The following is a 23,000-nucleotide window of genomic DNA, read 5'->3' on the forward strand; positions in this document are numbered from 1 at the left end:
GATTTCTAACTCAGAAAGGAGTTTAATATTTTTTTTTTGTCGACCCACAGCACAAATAACTCAGTATTATGATTAGGTTTTTTTTCAAGTTTATTTGAACTTAAAATTTCATTGGATTTGGGATAATATAAAATAAGAGGAACATTTTATCATATGTCTAATTTGTTGTAAGAGGTCACAAATGGTCAAGAAAATAAGAGAAGAAATTGCAGCCATGGTTGTTTGGGAGAGGAAAAAAATTGATAGAAAGAAAATGACAAACATGCCTAAGAAAAAGAAAGGGCAGAGGTGGATATAGCGCGTCAATAACATGTAAGTTCATATAGACTTATTTAATTTAACGGTTTATAATTGTTTTTCATAATGGTCCAAAGATTAGGGATTTGATTTAATCCTCACCCTAACAAGCACCATATATATATATATATATATATATATATATATATATATATATATATATATATATATATATATATATATATATATTGATTAATCATATATTTTCGATTCAAACAAAAATTACACTTTCTGAACTTTCTGAAAGTATGAAAGATCCGTTGCACTAACCCTTCTATCAGCCACCATTACACTGTCAAATGTCAAAGAGTAAATAGGGTTAGTTGGTGCATTAATAGTGGGTCACTTTCTTTCTTCATAAGGCTGTGTTTGGTATGGTAGAAATAGAGAAGAGAGAGTAAGGAAAGAGAGAATTTGAAGAGAGATAGTGAAGTTATCCTGCTTGGTAGTGAAGAGAAATAGGAAAGAGAGACTAAAAAAAATGTGGGTCCCACCTAAAACTCTTTCTCTCCAAAAATGAGAAGAAATAGAATGAGAGAGTGAGTGATGTTGTGTTTCCAATTGTACCCCTTCTTCACATTTTATCTCATCACGTTTTAACTAGAATTTTTTAATATGTGAAGCAAGGATTTTTTTTTCTTCTAATTAATAGCTCTATTATCAATAAACACTGCAATTTTTTTACGTTGCACACAATTTTGTAGTGTTAAAAATATACATTAAAAAAATTATATTATATTTTACTATTTTATTTATAAAAATATATCTTCTATTCATTTTAAAAAATAATTGAATTAATAAAATAATTTTTATATATAAGAATTAATTATATTAATTTGAATAAAGTATTTTAAATATAAGGGTAATATAGTACTTTTAAAAACAAGTTAAACTTCTATCTTCTCTATTTCTTCTCTCTTTCTCTTATAACAATCAATATCTCAAATCCACTCTATTTCTCACTTTCTTCTCTCTTCTTACACTCTCTCTTATCTATTTTTCTCTTCACAATTTCTCTTACAAACCAAACATAGTGTAAAAGAACAAAACATAACTAATGAAAACAACTTCCCTGCTCTGGTACAACTGCTAGCATTAAATAAAAATCATCATCTCAACTGCGATACCGTATAACTTGCACTAATCAATTGTTCAAAAACCATTTGAACTTGATTTACTAAGCTATTTTGTCTTTGTCTTAATATCTTTTATAAGTGATTCTTCTTTTTTACACATACTTTTGTGCATGTTTGGTTTAGCGTTTTCTCGCCGCTGCCGCACGTTTAGAATTCATTTTGCCGTGAAAAGCAGAAGCTACAAAACTAAGCTTCTGCTGTACCGTCATTTCTCGCCGTGGTTTTTCTTTCCCTGCCGCTCAACCAAACATGCTACTTGTTGTATTCTTTTTTACACACATTGTTTGTGTGACATGTTTAAAACAACTTTTAATTTCTTTAATAAAGCTAGATTAAATCGTTAAAATATTAGTAATTAAATATTAATATCATTTTCTCGCTTTTGTCAAAATTTTACGCATTGTTTGGTAAAAATTAGCTTATAGTTAATTAATTAATAATTATTTTAAGTTGACGAGCAATATCGAATCATTTATAATTAATGAATGATAATTTATAATGAATAATAATTTATAATTGATAATTTATTATTAATAATTAATAGTGGATAAATTAATTGAAGTGTTTAATAAATTAGTGGTTCTACAAACTAATAAATATAAAAGAATAGAAAAGATATTCTTAAGTAATAGTTAACAGAATCATTATCTTCTATATATTGTTATTTGATTAATTTTTTATTTTATAAAATTAAATGTAATAAAAAAATACACATAAAATTAAATGCAAAACCAAAATGTATTCAACTTATATATATAAATTTTGATTGTAGACGATAGATAGCAAAGTCGGGATGATGAATGAGAGTGATAAAGAGTAATGGTGAAATCAACTGAAAAAAGAGAATGAAAATAAGTGGAGTAATAACGACGTGCAAGAGAATGGAGGAAGCATTGCAATAAGATATATATATATCCATCATTTTTTATATACAAAATTTAACTTTTTCTATGCTTGCAATTTATGTTTTATTTTATTTTAAATTATAATAAAATTATAAAGCTTGTGTTATAAAATCATATTAGAAAGAGCACAAGTCTTACATTAGTTGGGGATTGAGCCTCTACAAAAATTTACATAGGTAACTCTCTTATACAAGTTAATTTTGAAAGAATGAATAAGTCATACTTTAATATAATATTAAAGTCTATTGATTAATTTATGGCAGCCACCATTAATATTCACACATCAAAATGAAAAAAGTAACAAGTGATAGAGATGTACTATAATATAAAGATCTCAAGTTCTACACATAGAGATGTACTATAAATTATAATATAAAGATCTCAAGTTCTACACTGCTTAGACATAAAACTTTTAAATAATTTTTTTTTTTTTGGTTTTTGTACTGGTTTCCGACCTACATAATAGATCAACTGATCTGGCTCGTGCTACGGAGACACGTGCATTTGTCAAACATTATTTTTGTCAGGAATCGAATTCGATATTCCCCGAATATCGCCTTTGCAGAGACTCGTTTGTCACTCGAATCCAAACGCTTAGTTAAACTTTTAAATTATTTATTTTTAATTGAAGTGAGTTAAAAAATTAAAATCTAAAAGTTAATAGTTAGTTTCCTATAATATTTCACACAAAATAGAAATATTTTTTAAATTCTATATCATATGGATTATAGTAACTTGTAAACTGAAAATTTCTCCAATAAAAATAAGGTTAAATATGTTTTTAATCCCTATAAAATTATCCAAAATGGCCTTTAGTCTCTATAAAAAAATGTCGACTTTTAGTCCCTATAAAATTACTTTTACACTCAGTTTTAGTCCCTATAAAATTATTTTTACACTCAGTTTTAGTCCTTGTAGAGGGATCAAAAGTAAGTGCAAAATAATTTTATAGAAACTAAAAGTCAACATATCCTTAATATATTAAAACAAAATACAAGTTTCCCTCCTAATTCTTAATAAGTTTCCCTCCTAACTTCTTATTGAATCTATAGTTGCATTTAATTATTCAAACCTTTTTATTTTTTTATACAACTCTTTTCAAATTATAAATTCCAAGAATTCCAACTTCACTAATTAATTGTAATTTTTATATTCACAACATATGAAATATAATTTTTTTTGTGAACATTTATAAACATATAATATATCTTCCTAATAAGTCATGTGCATCCCGTTGAAGCGGTAAAGCGGCAAGCAACAAAAGTTTGGAAGTATTTATCCGGGAAATTATCGTCTCCACAGGGACTAGTGCATTGAAATGCCGTTCAACAGTTTCCATAGTTATGAGTTTGGATTGAATTTGTTAAAGATAAAAAATGGAAAAGTGAATATTAACACAAAAAGAATACATTCTTCAAATAGAAGAAACTATCAAGTATTGCATATAATATGCTCTTCACAAACTTAAACTTATTGACCAAATATACTCAACTTGTAACCTATCAATATTACCACATGTCAACAACACAACCCACAACATTATCTAAGTGTCGATCTCTCAGACACCTAAACAACACATGAGAAATCCGAGCTTCCCGTAAATGTCGATCTCTCATACAAACACGACCGCTCAGACGCATTAAGCACTGACACTAAGTGATTATCAACCTAATCCATCTCTACAATTAAGTTAATAGAAAATCATCCTAGATAAGCATTAGAGCCCTACATCTCTATAGCAACTCAAACACATAGCCACAAAGCAACAATCTAAGACAATAATCCATAAAAATATGAAAGCAAGCTTTATATAACATAATAGTCAACAAATATACATGAGATCAAAGTATATATATACAAAACCCACAAATGAAACCACAAAGAGAAGAAAAGAAGAAAAACCCAAAAATCTCCCGGTTTGTCGGCTCCGATTGATGAAGGATTCAACCCCAGATCATCCATTTGACAGTTCCATTGTGTTTACTAACATCTTTCCACTCAAAAAATGCTATTGGATGGATTGGAGCTCTAAAATATCCAACCATAACCTAAAAAATATGTTTTTGGCCCTTAAAACGTGTTTCAGTCAGTACCGCTTCGCCCGGCGACGCAAACGGTTCGCTCGGCGACTCCAGGCAGTAGCAAATCACATTTTTGAGTATTTCTGCTTCGCCCGGCGAGCCAATTGCTCCGCCCGGCGAAGTACACCAGAACAGCAAAATTTCTACACTGTTTCGGCCATAACTTGAGAACCGTAACTCCGATTTTTGCCCGGTTTGAAGCGTTGGAAAGCTTATTCAATGCTCTATCTAACTATGAATAAATATCAATGCTTGAATACCTACAAAAATAAGATGAAAACAATTAAACTCAATGATATTTACACGATAACGCAATATATACACTATAACGTAAACTATACCAAATATACACTAAAGTTAAGGTTTATTGACGAAAAGCAAATGAATTAAGCTGATGAGTGCTAATTATTCACACTCAAATTCACAACAATTTACCACTCATCACATCCTTAATATATTAAAACAAAATACAAGTTTCCCTCCTAATTCTTAATAAGTTTCCCTCCTAACTTCTTATTGAATCTATAGTTGCATTTAATTATTCAAACCTTTTTATTTTTTTATACAACTCTTTTCAAATTATGAATTCCAAGAATTCCAACTTCACTAATTAATTGTAATTTTTAATATATTCACAACATATGAAATATAATTTTTTTTGAACATTTATAAACATATAATATATCTTCCTAATAAGTCATGTGCATCGCACGGGTAAAAGTCCTAGTTTTTTATAAGGACTAAAAACCAAAATTCAGATATTTATAAGAATAAAAACATATTTAACCCATAAAAATATTTAAAAAAGATTTATAGCAAGATGCAATTTCATTTTTTTTCTTACTGAACAAATTTGACGAGACAATATGATTTTCATAAAATTTAGTTAGATATACTATTTAAACTATAATAGTAATAGAATTAAATGTTTATCTATTTTCATCAACCACACCATTAAAAGGAGAACAATGTCTCCTAATTACAATGGATAGCTTAAGGATCACTTACCTATTACAAGTTTAATATCTTTTGATCTAGGATATTATATTCGAAGTTTATTTTGGTCTCAAAACTTTACAAATGATCATTTGTATTTTTTTAACTTTTTTAAATGTAGCAACATTTAAGTCATTTCCATCTATTTTGTTAGTTAAATTCAATATAAGGCTTGAAATTCCATGCTACATTATGTTTGAATTTAACATTTAACTTTAAATCTTTTATATGATGAGTTTTGAGATAAATTTAGAATGAGCATTATCTATTACCAAAGATTAATATGATCAAACAAAGGATCAATCATCATGATTCCATCGAACATCAGAGTCCTCATCAAAACCATTATAATCATTTAAAGGATTATTATATCATCAATTGCAGTACTTGCAATTGTATATATTCACGTATATACCCTACTCAATAAAGGGGGGGACTGATTTGGAATTTCCTAAAAAATCACACAAATATATAAGCTTTTTGTAACCCTTAAGTGGATGAACTCTTAGCATAACTCAAACCCTTATACCTAAAATGACTACCACTCATTGTATTTTTAGAAACTACGTAGATGGATTACCATATTTCATATATATATATATATATATATATATATATATATATATATATATATATATATATATATATATATATATATATATATATATATATATATATATATATATATATGAGGGGTCGACTGGACGAATACGTGAAAATGGGGTAAATAGATAGGGAAGAACCCTTTAAAGGAAAATCCCCCACGAAGACTGCAGATGTCGGGACCAATGGAAAGGGCAAGGAGCCCAACAAAAGGAAGCACCTGTATATCAATGCTATTAATAGAGGATCTCCTCGAGAAAATCTCTCCTCCAGGGGGATAAAGAAGAGGAAAATTGTCGAGATGTTATACATAAACATAAAAGGGGGAGACACATCGAAAAATATCCCCGACCGGCCTATGTTGGGTTTTGAGATTCAAAAAAGATAGAAGAGATCCTCAATGAGATTTCTCATGGTAATTATAACTACAATTGAGCAGTTTGATATCTCCTGAATCCTGATTGACGGTGGCAGCTCCTGTGATATCATGTATTCGAAGCGGTTTGAAAAAATGAACCTCAAGATATGAAGCTTATTGTCATATGAAAGCTATGACTGATAAGCATTCAACGAGACGACCACTCGTCCATAGGGAAATGTTGATATGGTAATAGCAATTAGTGATAGAAAATACGTCAGAGTAGTCAATTCACAATTTTTCGTCATCCCTTGTCAAAGTGTTTACAAATGTATCTTAGTAAGGCCCTTTTCCGCTATGTTGAATGATGTGGCATCGTCGGTTCACCTCAAACTCAAATATCACAACCTTCAAGGAGATTCGTTCACCATTAATGTTGATCTCGAGGGAGCAAAAAAAATCTATCAAGCACTTCAAAAAGACCAAGGAGAAGGCATGGCCATGGAGATTAATGTTGGTTCCCTCATAAACCAGCTCAACATGATGGGCATTTGTTCCCTAAGAAGCAACTAGGCTGACAAAGGCGAACAAGACAAATAAGCGGTGGCTAGCCCGTCTGGTTTTGTTCCCTTTTCATTTAAATTAAATGCGGTGATTATATCATCATAGTCCTTATGTACGGGATACCTTGCAATTATAAATGAAATATGACTTTCATGAATATTCATTTCTATACAATTGTGCACAGTAACTGCGAGTCTAGGGTACAACCAACGTGATCGAAGCCTGATGCACATAAAGTCAGGGGTGTTTTCGAAGACACTTTGTACGTCCGACTACAACAATCAATTCCCCACATTATAAAGCACATACAAAGAAAATTAGGGGTGTTGTAGGAGACTCTTTGCACATTCGAGTACAACAATTACTTCCCCACATAATGTTAGAGGTGTTATTATAGACGTTTTGCACTTCCAACTACAATAATCACTTCCCCACCTAAATCCAGGGGTGCTATTGGAGACGCTTTACACGTCCGACCATAGCAAACACTTCTCCATCTAAAGTCAGGAGTGTCGTCGAAGACGCATTAATCCCTTTTTTTAGTCCTAGTCCAAGATTTAAAGGCACTAGAATCCTTCTCAAAAACACTTGTCTCAAACGATAATTGGCAGAGATTTCTATAATATCATTGTCGTTTGACAATCTAAAAAGATTGACCAACCGTAATCAAGTACACATCTAGGAAACATCTATTTCTTGAGATACTTTATTCTCTAAAATTTGAATGACCAAATTATAATTTGAGATCCAATATATTAAACCTTTACTTATTTCATAATAATATTCATTTTAAGCAAATTTGAGAACATTAAAAAAAAAAGACTTTTAATCAAATTAAACAACTTCCCTCCATTATTGATAAGTAGATTTATAACCATTTTCTTCAATTTAACATAGATTAGTAGATTTAACCATATTCAACTTTTTATTCTTGAATGACATTGCTGAAAAGCAACAATATATCTAATGCATTATGCAAGTATAAACAAAAATATACACTAATTAAAAGAAAACTTATATATTTCATTCCAAATGGGAATATGATCCAAGAAATTTGAGAAATGATATATAGACAGTAGAGTAGTAGACACTCTATGCTACTAATATAGCAAGGGTACATTCGAAATTTCAGTTAATAGGATGGACAGTTTTGTAAATTGAGGTTATTACTTTTTTGCTTCTCTTCTCACTCTCTCTCTCTCTCTGCAATTTTAAGTTCTCCTCCTCTTTTCACTCCACCTCTCCTCCTCTAGGTTTCCGCCGTGTTCAGCATCCCACCGACTCTCATCACCATTTAGTAGTTCACTCTATCTTTTCTCAGCATTTCATTTTCTTTTTGTTTTTCTTCTGAGTTCACAAAACCCAATCAAAGTCCTCTCTTTTTCTTCTTTGCTCAAACTGAAAGAAGAAAATCTTAGTATTGAAACCAGTAAAAGAGAGTGAGTGTAGTAGTTACAAGAACGCGAGAACTACACTACATGGAGTACTCTCCTCCGTGGATGGATCCTTCGCCGGCAACAACTACCCCATCTTTCACGGTTACTTTCTCTCTAGTTTCCTTTTCTGTTTCTCTGTAAAACGTTTTCATCTTTTTGTTTCTGTATGGTCTTTGCTTTTATAATTAGGGTTCATCTATTTTATACTTATGATTTGATTTAGCCATGAATTACCTTGTTCCTGGTTATCGTAACTACATTTTGATATTATTTGATTTTTCAAGTATTATATAATCTTTTATTTTAGGTACTCGTTCGGCCTTGTTTCAAATTTAACAGCTGTGATTTTCTTGATTAATTAGGTATGATCATTTCTACTTAGTTTCAATTGTTATATTTAGTTTATTTTGTAATACTTTGTTTTTTCTTCTTGAACAGCAAGTGAAGGCCTTAATGCTCTCGTGATTATGTTTATGTGTTTAGGGAATTTTATAACCATTTTCAAAATCGATTTGAATGTGAAGGTTTCAATTATTTGTTCCCGTTTTACATAATAATAACATATTTTCACTTAATAGCTAAATAGTTCCTGTTTTTTATGTTTAAATTAAGTTGGTCCTCAAGCTCTTCAGAGAATCAAGTAGGGTTACAATTATAAATTCAAATTTATAAACTAATTTTTCAATACTGGTTGCATTTGCAATTTCATGGAGTGTAGATGGTAAATCAGAGTTGAGAATATAGATAAAGGAATTTTATGTGTATAATACATTTATAGATTCTTCCAAATGATGTTGTAAATATACTTTTTCTTATTGAAATCTTGAGCCTAAGGTGGAGTGTGTGTTTGTGAGTGCGTTTACTAGCCTTTCTCATGTGAACTAAACTAATGACTTGTGCAGGTTGCTTACATCATCCAATGCAATGGATGAAAATTCCTTCTTGGAGGCAAATCAGGTATGCCAACAACTAAATTATAATGATTTGAATGTGTGTTAGTGTGATGTCCGGTTTCATAGTTTGTAATTAGGTTGTGTACATTAATAAGTTTATAACTATCTTTATTATGTCCTTTTATGTACCGATAGTGCCAAAAGAAAGTCTCTTAGAAAACCCTCGCAAGATGATGGAAGTTCAAGTTGATGCATATTCACTGACAGTGTTAGACATCAAGTCATCATAGCCACATTTGTGTATTCCTGTAATGTTTGAAAACATGAATAAGGAGAGAGTTGTGCATACTTGTAAAAAACATGAACGAGGAGAACGTGAACGAGGAGAGAGTGAGTTTGTGTGTACATGCTTGTAATGTTTGAAAACATAAATAAGTTGAGAGAGTTGTGCATACTTGTAATTAAAAACATGAACAAGGAGAGTGAGTTTGTGTGTGATAGTGAAATTGTTGATTAGTTATTCAAGTTTAGTTGACGATATTGTTGTTGTCAAGTTGTGTCCATTGACGAGATAACTAGTATTGGATATTCTGACCAAAATCAAAGCCAACAAAAGCTAATATTGACGTCTTAATGCAATGTTTTTAGACTGATGATCAAAATTAAGCTGATTGTTTTTATATTTAATTTGTAATTAAGAATTTAATCAATTAATATTTAACTCAAGAAAACAAAAATTATAAACTATTTTCCCTTATTTTTTTAAGGATTATGAGGATCAATTGTTTGTTAAATGGATCAAGATTATCAATTACATCTATCATATCATGTTATGAGTTCCACGCCTCATTAATGTTTTGAATAAAGCTTAAACAAGCAACAATTATATTATTTTTTTAACAAAATAGAAATAGAAATAATTAGAACAAAGCATCGCAAAAATTTAATAAAATCAATACGAAAACCTTTGCAATATGTCATTTTCTTGATGTTACTACACCTCTATGATGACCTGCCGGTTCCATTTTCTACTAGTGCCATTGGCAATCTCCCTAGTGATTTAACATTTAGCCTATGTTTGGCTTTTGAGAGAAACTGCGGCAACACTGCGCGTTTCACAAAAGTGCGGTAACTTCTCAAAATTGTAGTTGAAGGAGCATCAAACGTGCGGTAGCGGTGGCATACTGCTTCACCAAACACACAGTTAGAGAACAAAGTTTAAATACAAATTAAAAGAAAAAACAAATTGGATTTTTAGTTTATGAATGTAATCAAAGTGTTTGGAATTTTTTTTGGATGGAATACAGAAATTCACTTGTTCAAGGCTTAATTAATACAGAAAAAATATTATATAAAAAAGTCAGTGTCAACCAATTGAAGATCATCTTCACTAGGATGATATCAGCTTACTAGCGCATCGATGATGGAAGGAGCAAGCTAGGACGACAGTGGAAGGTTGAAGAAGATGTAACCGTGATGGAAAGTCAAAGGAGGTGCAAAGGCAGAAGATATTTTTAAAAAGAGTAGAGAGCAGAACATGACATACTTAATACACAGGATTGTTCAAGTAAATGATATTGCTTCAAAGTTACCTTGAATTTCCAACTTTAAAGTTTGGGGATCTAGAACCCCAAGATTCCTTGACTTTAAAGCAAAAGAGTCAATATAACTTTGAACTAATATAATCCATCTGATCAATTACACTTACCATATCATGCCATAATATTCTGAATAATATAATGTTTTAAAAATTGGTCCGATAATCAAATTGGTAAAGATACTGGATCTGGTTCATTTGTCGAATTACTGGATCACTTATCGAACTGCATGATCAAACAAAATACCATATTTCACTGTTTCATTAATGTTTTGGATAATGTTTAAAATTGAATAACAACTATTTTATTTAAAAAACATATTAGGAACAATTAGAACAAGGCATCAACATTTCAAAAAAAAAAAAAACAACAACAACATAAACATAACAACACAAATTTGATTCGTACTATATGCATTATCTAAAAATAAGGAAAACACAAAATCCTTACTTTTGTTGTACTAACTCAACAAATTACTACTTTAAAATAGAGTTTTCGTCTAATCAACATCTTGAGTACAATTCATAACTATGCATATCATTACGGGAAGGAAGTCCCTAATTATGTAAGTCTTCATAACGCTTTACTTACCGTGAAAAGGATCATGCTAACCCATCATACAATTTCTCATGATTCCAATCCCTTATTAACCACGTATAACTTTATAATAACTATATCTTGATGATGTTTAAGTTTATAATGGTAGTCATCACTTAAGTATTACTAAACCTCTTAATAATGAGCCCAGAACATGAAAATGAAGTTCTATGTCAATTTGGGGGAGCGGGGTGTCTTGAGTCGATTCCGATAAATTAAATTAAATTTTACACTGATTTGAATCTATTAAAGCCTGACCATGAATCGACTAAAAGAAACATAGTTCAAATTTTACACTAATTTGAATAAATTCAAATATGGTTATCATCCTATTTTCTATTTATACAAAGTCATGAATCGATTCAAACAGTACCATGAATCTATTCAGAGACCTCAAAACTAAAAAAAAAAATTAGCATCTTTCTAATATAATTTTATCTCAAACCTTTAAAAACCATCTCTAGATTCAATCCATATTTGAGCACAATGCAATCATATAATACAGCAAATTCCTCAACACACTAAAACAAAACATAAGATTTTAGCAAGCATTTATCACGATAAAGAATAAACTCTTAATCTACCATATACAAGATTATTATAGTAGTCTAATTTCAAGATCATATCCTAAGGGTGGGGAACCTGCCCTAACAAAGTTTGAAGATAATGATGATGATAATGATGATGAACTTCCTTCACTGAGTTATCAAAGTCTATCTTTAATGACATGTAAGATAACCATCAATTTCCCATGTCTTTCTTCTTCCAAAACCCCATGATCAATATCGATCATCCTTGAAGTTCCATTCCTTTTCCTACCCCTCAATTTGGGGTTTCTTATCTTGCTTCATGTGCTTTCCATTAAGTTGAATTATCTTTTTAATGTAGCCTCTTTTATGAGTATGACAAGAGTGGATGATTGGTGATGAGTGCAAGAAAATTGAATAGTAACTCACCCCATTCTCACTTTTTCCTTCTTTCTCGTGTGAATGAAATTTAAGGGGAATAACAAATATGATTTTCACTTCAGCCCTTTAACTATATGTAATGTCATGCCTAATTACCAATTTTCCTTTCTTTTATGTAAAATTTCAATAATGCTCTTGCATCAGATAAAATCCCACAATAGCCTTTTGTCCACAATAATTTAGGTATTGTGCGACCAAGTCATTCAAAGTCTCTCTTAACAGTATGGTACCAGATGACGTCTTCTTCTGCCCATACGAGGGTCACCTCCAGACACGTCTGTTTTACGTCATCTCTTTATACTTGTGATGGCTGGCATATGGATCATCTCTTATGTATCCTTTTATGTCAAAGCGATTGATGCGCCGGTTTGACTACTTGCAGTTTATTCTGAGACCTCCCTATGAGGTCGCTCCTCCCGGTGTTTGCCGCAGAGATCTTGGTGATATACATGATGATTTCGAGAGTTACCTGGTACTAGAGGAGTATCGCCAAAAGCCCGCTCATTTACATTGGGCTTATGTTGAGGGCTACATGATATGGTTTTATAGGATGTCACACCCTATCTTAACGCCCAACGTTTCGGGAGAACCACATAGACCAGCTAACCAAGAGGTACTTGAGGTTCAAGATAAACATGCATGGAGCGTGACAGCGATAATGTTGACGTGTTCCAGAGATGGGTAGAGGAGTCGTAGAGGCAAGATTCTTTCAGGATGGTTCTCCCCAGTTGACCCTCGTGGAGGCCATGGTTGCCGAGTTACTGAATGTTGTGCAGTACAAACGGCGGAGGAAGTAGGTTGTTAGACATACCCAGTAATTTATATTGGGATGTATTATTTTATTTTATTATATTTTCGGATGTATGTTCAGACAAATGTTATGTATGAATTATTTTGATTGTTTTTTATTAATGTATGCATTTTTGCCTTCCTTTAATTTTAATATCACTTAAGTTTACTTTAATTTTACGTTAATATAAGTTAATATAAGTTGAACTCACAAAAATCGAATGTTTGAGCAATGGTGTTGTTTTGATGTGAACCAGGGAGGATTCCGAAGATGAATCTTTGAAATAGTTTCCCTTTATTATATTTATCACACTTTTAGAAACTTTCATGAAGTATTTTGGAGATGAATTTTCAAATACACGCAAATAAAAATAGGGGGGATGCATATCCGAATCTTATGTTATTCAAAATGAAATGGATTTCATAATACTACATTTTTGTTGCTGTGACTTGTATCTTCGGACGCATGAAAGAAAATTTTAAATTTTCTAAGATGTAGTATATTTTATATTATGTATATTATATAAAAGTCTAATAAGCAATCTCCGTTTTTAAATACTAATACATGTATTAATGATCCTTAAAACGTTAGGGGCCCACTTAATGAGTCCAATAATTTTAACTTTATACTTACTTGATAAAAAATGTTAACTTTTTTTTTTTTGATAAGCCAAGATGGAATATAACAAGCACAAGGGGTGCTAACCCATGGTTATAAAAGAAAAAAGAAACAAAAGCACTCTCACCCCCTACAAAAACCACACCAACCCACAAAGCACTACACAATCATAAACAAGAATCCGAATTATTACACCAATCATCCCACGTAATAGAGTCTCTACCGTTATAAGAAGTAAGAAACCACTCCCAAGTGAGGAATTTAAACAACCCAAACACATCAAGATTACTCACTACAACATTATTAAAAACCACCTCATTTCTACACTTCCGAATCCCCAACAAAAAGCCATACCAAAAAGCCATCTAGAATGGGTTTTGAATTTAAATCTACACAAGGACTCCAAAAGACAAAGACGGTCAAAAAGCGTACCCGAAATGTTAACTAATTGCATCATAATCCTCCACATTTAACTTCATATTCATATTAGGTCGCTTCTCTTCATTCCATTGGTATTGATAAACCTGACTCTTTTCATAAGCACTTTGTCAACCACCTAATACTGGCGCAGAGAAGAAAAAAGTTTAATAAAAAAAATTACTCAGGTAGGATGACATGTTTGGTAATGATTAGTTTTTTATGTAAAAACACTTGGGTAAAATACGCCTAACAATTGGGAGAAAATACACCCAAAAAAAATACCAGCAAAAATAAAAGATTAAATTTGAATTTTATAAACTACAATATTTTGACCAGTAGAGCCATCTTTGGCTAAAAATATTCCATTATACTAATTCATTTCACACATAACAAATCAAACATATTTTATTCATCATTTATGATTTTTTTTTTTGGTTAAGTAGCTCACATGAAATCTAACATTGTATTTAACTTTTTAGATTTTTTAAGGAACTCACATTTGATGAATATAAGGCCAATTTGTTTTGCTTTTTTTTTTAAAATATTTTTATAGTGTTACATAATTTTGTGTAAAAAATTTACAAAAGAATCTTTTTATAAAAGTTTCGAATAAAAATTTAGTTTGAATAGTTACTCTTAAAATGTTATTTTAGGTATTTCATCTTTTTATTGCAATTTTTTTATGTCAAAATTTCAAGAAATCACTTAATTTTGAAGTTTTCAAATAAATTTTCATAAAAATCATTTTTAAAATACTACTTTTTAAAAAAATTACGATTTTAACTATGTTTTGGTCTTCGATAATGTTTGTTTATGTTATAGGATGTCAAAAGTAATGTTTCAATTTATAAATAACGAATATAAAAAAACTTATAATATTTTAAAAAATAATTTTATAAAATTTATTTTAAAAAATACATCAAAAAATCCGTTTTTTAAAGCTAAAGCAAACATGTGTGATCTAATTTTTAAGTTTGCCACATGAGATGGAACATTACAACTATTACCAAGTTTAAACCACTACGTCATGATTACAATTGGCTTATGTATTTAAGTCATGGTAAACGTAGTAGTAGAATGGATCAGTCATTCTCTATGACTAAAGTTGTTAAAATCGCGATTTAAAATTAAAAAAATAAAAATAAAACGATTTTTTTCTAATATCATAGACATGTATGACATTCTTTAAGTTGGGAGGTGAAATTCAGTTCCACGTCTCTAATTCCAGCAACATTAGTGGCGTGAGCATCTCCCAACAACACTTTCTTATCTTCAGCATTCATGTATGTTTTGAACATAGTTTGATCATAACAAACATGACGAGAGGCACCATTGTCTATCCACCAACCATCACATCCACCAACCATGTTGGTTTTAGTGATCATAGCAATAAATTGTTCACCAGTCAGGTTAACATGTGCACTAGAGCCAACAACAGGTTAAAGTCTGCTCTTACATCTCTTAACCATATGATCTGGTTTTCCACAATTTAAGCAAGTGAAAGCAGATGACTTAGAAGGGTCATAGGAAGGTTCTTAATTCTGCCTATCAGTTAGAGCTATTGGGGTCCTAGAAGAGTTTTTAATTCGACTCACATCATTGCGATTTTGATTCTTAAGTGGTTTGCCATATGGCTTCAAAACTGCACCAAATTTCCTTTTGTTGTTAGAAACAACCAAGACTTTATGTTTATGATCTTGTCTCCAAGATTATTCTTCAATTGGGAGGAAAGTAATCAGACTCTCAATTGAAAATTCTTTTGTTTAGCGGCAAAGGATGTTTTAAATTTTTTTTCAATTAGGGGGAAGTTTGTCATGATAACAATGATTTAAAATTGTTCATCTAAGGGCATACCTTCAATAATGATCTCGTGAGCTATATTTTGAAGTTCCTAACATTGAGATTCCAAGGACCTTTCATCTACCATCTGATACTTGAGGTAGGGGCTAACATCATACTTCTTGGTTTCAGCTTCTTCAGTGTCATATTTCTTTTTCAAAGCTTCCTAAATCTGTTTTACAGTTTTGCAGTTAGAATATTAATCATAAAGAGCATCAACATGACCATTTAGAATGTGATTTTTTCAAAAATAATTATTCTCTTGCCATAGGGCAATTTCTTTCTTGAGGTTAAAATTGCTCGCTTTAATTTGTGTTGCAGATTCAATTTTAACAATTCATCTGAATCCCTAGTTTTTTATGTTAGTTTGTTCAGTTGATCCAAAATGAGCAATAGGGATTGTCCTCAATCAAAATGTTGACAACCTTTTTCAAGGTTAAAAAAAGTGCATCTTTTATTGCCAACGTTTGAAATAACTTTCCTTTACTAGAACGGTTTGTCAGAGACAACAGTCGCAGAAGTACCAATAACTTCTTTGGTAGTCATGGTAGTTCGAAATGTCTTAAAATTTTTGTTTTATAGTTTTAAAAATTTTCCAACAGAATAAATTATCAGGTCAATTTATGGACTAGGTCGCTCTCCTTAAGACTTTTCGCGACATTGCTCAAAATTATGCAATAAGAAGAGCATATCTCAACAATGCCCCGAGATCCTTAATTAGCGGTCCATATATCAATACAGAGAGATCACTCAACCACTACGCCTCCTGGATAAAATAGCCCAGTTTTAAATTGTATGATTACTACTTGCAAGATAGATAATCGATCTAGAAATACATCGTCTGATGGTACAAGGATCATTCGAGTATGGTATAATACATCCCCCAATATATGGTATAAAGACTAGTCATAATAATTTTTCAAACAAGGAGAAACTCCAAAGAGAATTCAATAATGGTCATTGGATCACTCAATGATGTCTCAAACAAATAGAAATTCAAATAATTCTTCAAAGAGAATCCAAAAATAATACTCGATAATTCCTCAACTCAAATGAGGAGAAAATTCAACGAGTAGGAGAAGTTGGCGCTTTGATAGTTCGAAAGGCGCAGAGCTATGAGAGTGAAGAAGGAAAAAAACAATAGAAGTTTTTGGTGTATTTTGAAATGAAACAAGTGATTTTCATATATAATGAAATAAGATAGAAAAGATCTCTAATCTAAGCAATTTGAGATTACAAAATATTTTCAACTAACACACACAGAACTTAAGGATTTTTTTCAAATTCATCTCTCTATTGGAATATTGCCATATTCCAATAATCTCTCACTTGAATTTAAAAAAAAAGAAGTTTAAGAAGTAACATAAAGCGTTTATAATATTGTGGATAAATATGGGTGTCTACAACTCTAACCTTAGTGTAACAAGTATGATTCTTATTCAACAAGAGTGACACAATTGTCTTAAACTCTATCTCAGACATTAAAATCACACACAAACTTTTCTTTAGGTGTATTTTAATAGATCTTGCTTTAATGGCCAGCACGTGTATCACAATTTTGTTAAGGCTTTGGGAATTTTGTCTCGAAATTCCATAAAAACCGGCCTAAGTTCAACAATCACATTGGTGAGTCTATCAAGAGCACTCCTGTAGCTAGGTACTCCCTCATAAAGAGTATATATCTCATTAAGAGTTTTTATTATTTCATCCAATTTTCGCTTCATGATTCATGCATCTCTTATTTATAATAGCATGATCACCTAATATTACTCACAAATTATTATTACCCATTGAACCTATTTTTTGGGATCTCCCATCTATTAAGTCGGGTTACCATCACGAGCAACTCATTTCTCTATAGGCATTAGTCCCATCTTCTTAGATGTATTTTGGAATTTCTCTCTAGCTAATCATTTCGTCAAAGGATCTGCTAAATTTTCACCAACACGTATATGATCCACTCTTACCGTTCATTTAGAGATACAATCTCTAACAATGTTGTGTTTTCTTCTTATTTGACATCTTTTACCAATAAACTAACGATTCTCAATTTTCTCAATAGTTGTGGTACTATTGCAGTGGATTAAAACAGTTGGTATAGGTTTTTCTCATGAAAGGATTTTAGCTAGAAAACGTCTTAAACAACTTGTTTCTTCACTAGCAGACTCTAATGTTATCATTTGAAATCATCATGGACAGAGCCAAAATAGTTATTTCTTTGATATCCAAGATGCAACTCTCCCACTTATATTGTTCGATTATTACTTGCACGGTAGATAATTGGTCTATAAATGCACCCATCGATGGTACAAAACTCATTCGAATATGGTATAAATATCATCCGTAGTATCTGGTATAAATACTAGTAGTAATAATTTCTCAAACGAGGAAAATTTTAAATAATTATCTAAAGAGAATTCAATAATGGTTACTTGACCACTCAAAATAATTTTTCAAACAAAAAACGTTCAAATAATTCTCTAAAAAGAATCCAATAATAATACTTGATAATTTCTCATGTGAGGAGAAATTATAATAATTCTCTAAAGAGAATTCAAGAAAATACTTGAAAAATTCAACTAATAGAAAGAAAGAAGGAGAAGTTGGTGTTTCGACAATTCGAAAGTCACAAAGTTATGAAAGTGAGAAAGAAAAAACTCAATATAAATTTTTGGTAAGCAATGTGAGATTAAGAAATATTTTTAACTAACACACAAACACACCTCTCTTTTTTTTTTAACAATGAGGAACTTAAAAACTTTTTTTAAATTCATCTCCGTATTAAAACATTGAATGTTCCAATAGTTAGGATCATTGCAATTTCTTGTTAATAAAAATTTATTCTTAATCTACATTGCATTTTGCTGATAAGAACCTCTTCTTGAATCTATTTAATTGCTAATTATTGTATTTAGGAACTAAAATAGTTTATTTATATATTCGATATGATGATGCATGTTGCTTTGATGTGATTGCAGTAGACTCAGCGTTATTTCGGCTCGGCTGCGCGAGATAAATGTGCAAAGTTTATTTTTTATTACATTGAGAGCCTAAGCCCAAAAAAAAATTAAATAGCAACAAATCTAGAATATACAAAACCATTTTAGATAAATCTGCAAAGTTGACACTCTAATATTCTAATCAATTCTTAAATTATAGAGATGAAATTAATTATGGATCGAACAAAATATGTATTTTCGCATCTGCTATGGTGAGTAGTGTTAGAACAAGATTTGTTCTGATCAATATTCTTAGTTTTGATGATAACAATGTATATGAATTTTGTATGAGATAATGTGGTACTCTAATACTATGCAATTTCCATTTCAGGAATTATATAAAGAGTATGCACAAAATCAGCGCAAGAAGCACTGACTCAGAAGGTTCAGCATGCAACATCAGAACATGGTCTGGCAAGACATCAGAAGATGGTCAAGCAGAATCAGAACATGGTCTATGGAAGCATCAGAAGGACTTGAGATCAGAAGCAGAAGCACTGAAGTTCTCATGGTATCACGCTAAGAAGCACTTCAAGGTCAGAAGACAAGAAGATGCTCTGCACCAAGCTGTTTGACTCTGATGATATTCAAACGTTGTTAACACAAACATCAGATCAGAAGGAAGTACAAGATGGCAGGCTACGCTGACTGACAAAAGGAACGTTAGTAGCTATCAAAGGCAACGTCAGTAGACACAGCGAAAGCAAGGCTCGAGGTAGTTGACAAAAGAGTGAAACATTAAAGGCAATGCTGTACGGATCACGCAAAGCATTAAATGCTCTCAACGGTCATCTTCTCAAACGCCTATAAATTGAAGTTCTGATGAGAAGCAAGGTTACGAACTCTTAATACAACACTTGCGCAAATATACAGAAACGCTGTCAAATTCAAAAAGCTCTCAAACTTCATCTTCAACCTCACTACATTGCTGTTGTAATATCTTAGTGAGATTAAGCTTAAACTTAAGAGAAAATCACAGTTGTGATAATAGCTTTATAAGAAGCATTGTAACTCTTAAACGAATTTGTTTACATTAAGTTGTAAGAACTAGAGTGATCAGGTTATTGATCAGAATACTCTAGAAAGTCTTAGAGGGTATCTAAGCAGTTTGTTCCTAGAGTGATCAGGTTGTGATCAGTATACTCTAGAAGACTTAGAAGTTGTCTAAGTGGAAAACCATTGTAATCTTGTGTGATTAGTGGATTAAATCCTCGGGTGAGGTAAATCACTCCAAGGGGGTGGACTGGAGTAGTTTAGTTAACAACGAACCAGGATTAAAATCATTGTGCAAATTTTTTTTATCTTACAAGTTTTAAAAGCTACACTTATTCAAACCCCCCTTTCTAAGTGTTTTTCTATCCTTCAATTGGCATCAGAGCGCCGGTTCTAAGGTGCAAGCACTTAATCGTGTTTAGAAAAGATTCAGGAAGAGAAAAACGCTTAAGTCAAGATGTCTGGTGAAAATCCAACAAATAAATCTACATCTGGCTCTGCTGAGCAATACAATGGAAATGGTAACAATGGTTATACTAGACCACCAGTATTTGATGGTGAAAACTTTGAATACTGGAAAGATAAACTTGAAAGTTACTTCCTTGGTCTAGATGGTGACTTGTGGGATCTGCTGATGGATGGTTACAAACATCCAGTGAAAGCTACTGGTGTAAAGCTTACAAGACAAGAAATGAATGATGATCAAAAGAAGCAATTCAAAAATCATCATAAGTGTAGGACTGTTTTGCTGAATGCTATCTCTCATGCTGAATATGAGAAGATATCTAACAGGGAAACTGCCTATGACATATATGAGTCATTGAAAATGACCCATGAAGGAAATGCCCAAGTCAAGGAGACAAAAGCTCTTGCCTTGATCCAGAAATATGAAGCCTTCAAGATGGAGGATGATGAGAATATTGAGAAGATGTTCTCAAGATTTCAAACGCTAACTGCTGGATTGAGAGTTCTTGACAAGGGATACACAAGGGCTGATCATGTTAAGAAGATCATCAGAAGCTTGCCAAGAAGATGGGGTCCTATGGTGACTGCTTTCAAAATTGCCAAGAATCTGAATGAAGTCTCTCTTGAAGAACTGATCAAAGCTCTGAGGAGTCATGAAATTGAGCTGGATGCTAATGAACCTCAGAAGAAAGGTAAGTCTATTGCGTTAAAATCTAATTATAAAAAATGCACTAACGCTTTTCAGGCTAAAGAAGTATATTCTGAAGAATCAGAATCAGAAGAAGAAGATGAACTGTCCATGATCTCCAGAAGGGTAAACCATCTCTGGAAGAGCAAGCAAAGGAAGTTCAAGAGCTTCAAAATTTCAAAGAATCCTGAAAGAGGAGAATCCTCTGGAGGCAGAAGATCTGACAAGAAGAAGGTCATCTGCTATGAATGCAATGAGCCTGGACACTTCAAGAATGAATGTCCAAAACTTCAGAAGGAGAATCCCAAGAAGAAGTTTCATAAGAAGAAAGGTCTTATGGCAACATGGGATGATTCAGAATCAGAATCAGAATCAGACTCTGAAGGCGACCAGGCAAACCTTGCGCTGATGGCCACAGTGGATGACAGATCAGAATCTACATCAGAATCAGATTCTAAAGAGGTATTTTCTGAACTATCTAGAGAAGAGTTAGTTTCCAGTTTAACCGAACTTCTGGAACTCAAGGCTCATCTTAGTATCAAATACAAAAAGCTGAAAAAGTTATTTGAATTTGAAACTAAGAAGCTGGAAGTGGAAAATTCTGAACTGAAGGAAACAGTTTTAAAATTATCCAAAGATATTGGATCTCCTTCTAAATCAGAAAAATCCATTCCTAGACTCAATCATATTCTGAAAGAATATAACTCGAGCTTCAGAAAGTTTCTATCTAGAAGTATTGGCAGAATTCATCTTGCTTCTATGATATATGGTGTTTCTGGAAACAAAAGGATTGGCGTTGGCTATGAAGGTGATATCCCACGTAAATTTGAACCTGTAGATGATTTGAAAATCACATACAAGCCATTGTATGATCAGTTCAAATATGGCCACTCACATGATATTAGGCTCACTTCACATGCCAAAAGCTTTAACACTACATACACCAAGAAGCATGTGACACAACCTAAAAAATATCAGGCTGCCAAACCTAAAGAATATCATGCTGTTCCTCCTGTTACTTATCATGCTAAACCCAAATTCAATCAGAACTTGAGGAAAACTAACAAGAAAGGACCCAAGAAACTGTGGGTACCTAAGGAGAAGATAATTTCTGTTGCAGATATCCTTAGCATCAAAGAAGACAAAGCACAAAATGTCATGGTACCTGGACTCTGGATGCTCGCGACACATGACGGGAAGAAGGTCTATGTTCCAAGACCTGGTGCTTAAATCTGGTGGAGAAGTCAAGTTTGGAGGAGATCAGAAGGGCAAGATTATTGGCTCTGGAAGCATAAGTATTGGTAACTCTCATTCCATAACTAATGTACTTCTTGTAGAAGGATTAGCGCATAACTTATTGTCCATAAGTCAATTAAGTGACAATGGTTATGACATAATCTTTAATCAAAAGTCTTGCAAGGCTGTAAGTCAGAAGGATGGCTCAATCCTATTTACAGGCAAGAGAAAGAACAACATTTATAAGATTGATCTTTCAGATCTTGAGAAGCAGAAGGTGACTTGCCTTATGTTTGTTTCTGAAGAGCAATGGGTCTGGCACAGAAGATTAGGACATGCTAGTTTGAGAAAGATTTCTCAGATTAACAAACTAAATCTGGTCAGAGGACTCCCAAATCTGAAATACAAATCAGATGCTCTTTGTGAAGCATGTCAGAAGGGCAAGTTCTCCAAACCTGCATTCAAATCTAAGAATGTTGTCTCTTTCTCAAGGCCGTTAGAACTTCTGCACATTGATCTG

General features: G+C 32.0%; 1 long non-coding RNA gene across 1 annotated transcript; it reads left to right on the top strand.

Annotated features, from left to right (window-relative positions):
- Window positions 1–8,128: 8,128 nt before the first annotated feature.
- On the top strand, window positions 8,129–10,754 carry LOC131632158 (uncharacterized). The gene is made up of 4 exons (XR_009292918.1): window positions 8,129–8,478; window positions 8,684–8,738; window positions 9,279–9,333; window positions 9,465–10,754. It is a non-coding gene; the product is annotated as an uncharacterized LOC131632158 (long non-coding RNA).
- The last annotated feature ends 12,246 nt before the right edge of the window (window positions 10,755–23,000 follow it).

Source organism: Vicia villosa, unplaced genomic scaffold (genome assembly GCF_029867415.1).
Source record: "Vicia villosa cultivar HV-30 ecotype Madison, WI unplaced genomic scaffold, Vvil1.0 ctg.000911F_1_1, whole genome shotgun sequence".
In the NCBI taxonomy this organism is placed as follows: domain Eukaryota; kingdom Viridiplantae; phylum Streptophyta; class Magnoliopsida; order Fabales; family Fabaceae; genus Vicia; species Vicia villosa.